This window comes from Merops nubicus, unplaced genomic scaffold, assembly GCF_000691845.1.
Source record: "Merops nubicus isolate BGI_N331 unplaced genomic scaffold, ASM69184v1 scaffold27392, whole genome shotgun sequence".
Lineage (NCBI taxonomy): Eukaryota > Metazoa > Chordata > Aves > Coraciiformes > Meropidae > Merops > Merops nubicus.
Genome location: NW_008596079.1, coordinates 3,704 through 6,621, shown reverse-complemented (window position 1 = coordinate 6,621; position 2,918 = coordinate 3,704). Strand labels below are relative to the sequence as shown.

The window sequence follows — 2,918 nt, the reverse complement described above, 5'->3', positions numbered from 1 at the left end:
TGGCTGGGGCACTTGGGCACATGGTTTAGTGGCCATGGCAGTGCTGGTTTGATGGTTGGACTTGATGACCTTAGAGGTCTTTTCCAGCCTTAATAATTCTATGAAGATGGGCTTCCCAATGGATTGGTCCTCATCCAAAACACTCTTACCCACTCTGAACCCGAGTCCTTGTGCCTCTGTCTGGGTGCAGGGACCCCTCCTGCTGCCTGCTCCCCTCGAAGGAGGCTGAGCCCAGGGTGGGTGGGTTCCACACCCAGAGGGGTGTGCTGTGCAGGCACTGCTGGGAGCGGTGCTGGAGGGGAGCAGAGAGCCCCAGTTCTGCCTGACTCTCCCCCTGATGCTTCTTCCCTCCCATGCTCTGCATCTGAGGGCACGGAGCAGCCCCAAAGCACTACGTTGAGGGCAAAGTACCCAAGGGAGAGCCCAGGACTGGTCTGGACTGCTTGTGCTCTTCTACCCCACCACAGCGTGGGGCCAGCAAAGAGTTTCAGGTGGGCTGGGGGAGGACAGGGACACGAGGAGGACTCACTGGAGATGAAGGCAGCTCTGACCCTGAAGGACACCCCACCCTGACCCCTGCAGGGTCTGCAGCCTGGCCTCAGAGCAGCTCTCAGCACCCTTCCCTCCCCGCCGCCCCAGCGGCGATCCTCCCGGGGCACCCGCAGCAGCCCCTGGCAAGGAGGACACGGCCACCAAGGGGTTTGTTGAGACCATCAAATAATAATTTACTGTGATTCGATCTGTGGCTTTGTACAGTTGCCGGGGTGGGAGGAGACCAAAGGAGGAGGGGGTGGGGGAAGAAAAAAAAACCAAAAAAGTCGTTTGCCGCAGGCTTGGGTGAAGTGCGAGATAGTCCTTGGAGGGGCTCGTGCTCCCCCGTCCTCTTCCTCCTCCTCTTCCTCTCCCCTCCCCCTACACGCCTCCCCTGGAATCCGTTTGCTTCTTCCTTCGCTTCACCTCTTTCCGTGGGCTCTGCACAGTGGGAACCTCCCCAGACACTCCAGTCAGCTGCAAGCAGACAGACAAGGAGACGTTAGCACCCGCCTGCACCAGAGCCGGGGGGCTCTCTCCACTACCCACCCCTCACATTTTGGGATGGCCCTGCTGGTGCCCACAGAGGGGAAGCAAAGGGCTGCACGGGTCCTGGGGGTCCGGGCCTGGCACAGCAAACCCCCTGCACGTGTCCCCTGCAGGGAACCAGCCCAGGGGCCGTGGGGTGACGGGTGAGCCTCGGGCATCGCCAGACCTGCCTCTGCCCAGCCCTCGTCCTGGCAGGGGCACTGCCCGGAGGGACCCTGCTCCCTCCTCCAGGGATGGTGAGATCCACAGCGTGAGCCCAGGACAAACGCAGCCAGGTCTCCCTGGTGACAGGCCCACGCTTCTCCTCCCCAAAACCCAGCGTGTCCTTGCCCTGCTTCCCCCTTTGTGCCCTGGTGTTCCTCCCTCCCTGCTCTTGGCCAGCTAGAACAAGCTGGGATGTCTCATTTCCAGTTTCTGCCTGAGCAGGAGAAGTGGGCAATGCACAGGGCACACGCTCTCAGCAAAGGGGAGTGTTCCCAGGAGACTCCTTCCCACCCCTCCTTGCCCCTCTCTTTGAAGGCACCCCCGTGCTGCTCCTGGCCACGGGGCTGTGCCCGGGACCTGGCTCCTGGCAGCAGCACCTGCTGAGCCCACCCCACCAGCTGGGAGCCAGAGCAGGAAACGAGCCCCGAGCTCACACCCCCATCTGCAGGAAACACTCCTGAACATCTGGAGGACCCCAACATCTGGGAAGCCTCCCTGGGCAGCAGTGAGCGTGCTGGGCACAGCACTCAGCCGGGCCCCAGAGCCCTGGCACACCTCGGCCACACGCAGGGCTGGGCTCCTGCCTGCTCTGGCTCTCGGGAGGCAAACGCTGCCAGAGCCTGGATTTTAATGCTTTTTGGGGGAAGAACTCTGCTGGGCTCACAGCCCTTGGCTCAGACAGCAACGGAGGAGAACCAGCTGCCCACCTCCACCTCCAGCGAGACCTCCAGCACCAGCTCTGCATCAACACGCTCCTCCTCGGGACTCCAGGAGCTGCATGGGGGGGGGAGGGAGGGCTCTGGGTGCTTGGGGGATCCCCAGAAGCCATGAGGGGCAATATCCGTGCAGGGCTTTCCCCCACCCCCGGCCCTGGTGTGCTCGGCCCCAGCTGCCCTCTCTCCACTGCCCTCTCAGGAGCTGGTTACACAGCCCAGTGCCCCCAGGCTTAAGGCCACCCGGCTCATGCAGGGACAATGGCAGGAGCTCTCCCCTACTGCAGGATCACAACGAATTAAAAAACTCCTAATTAAAAAAAAAATTAAAAACCAACACGGAAAGAAAAAGCAGAAGAGGCAGGTGCAGGGGGTGATGTGAAAACCGGCGCTGCAGCTCCAGCACACAGCACTTGGGAAGGCAGAACAGCCCCTGAGGGCGAATCCTCAGCACTGCAGCAGCTCCAGGCGGCCTGGCATGGAGCTAAGGGGGAAGCTCCTCTGAGGAGCACAGGGCTCCGGGGGACAGGTCTGCTCTGAGGCTGCAGGACAGGGCAGGTCACAGCACTGCGTGAGCAGGCAGTGTGCCCACCCGGCTCTTACCCGAGCTCTGGCATCCTGGGCCAGCAGGGCCAGGGCAGGGATCATCCCCCTGGGCTGGGCACTGCTGAGGCCACACCTTGAGTACTGGGATCAGTTTTGGGCATCTCAATACAGGAAAGACACTGAGGGGCTGGAGCGTGGCCAGAGAAGGGCAACAGAGCTGGGGAAGGGTCTGGAGCCCAAGTGTGGGGAGGAGCAGCTGAGGGAGCTGGGGGTGCTGAGCCTGGAGCAAAGGAGGCTCAGGGGAGACCTTCTGGCTCTGCACAGCTCCTGACAGGAGCCTGGAGCCAGGGGGGGGTCGGGCTCTGCTCCCAAGGG

The 2,918-nt window shown here is 62.3% G+C and overlaps 1 protein-coding gene across 1 annotated transcript in view; it reads right to left on the bottom strand.

The window, feature by feature from the left end:
• Window positions 1-700: 700 nt before the first annotated feature.
• LOC103769106 (GTPase HRas-like) overlaps window positions 701-2,918 on the bottom strand; it is a gene marked incomplete at its 5' end in the record, with an annotated part of 3,810 nt that continues 1,592 nt past the window's right edge. The window contains 1 exon segment of the mRNA XM_008936281.1: window positions 701-1,008.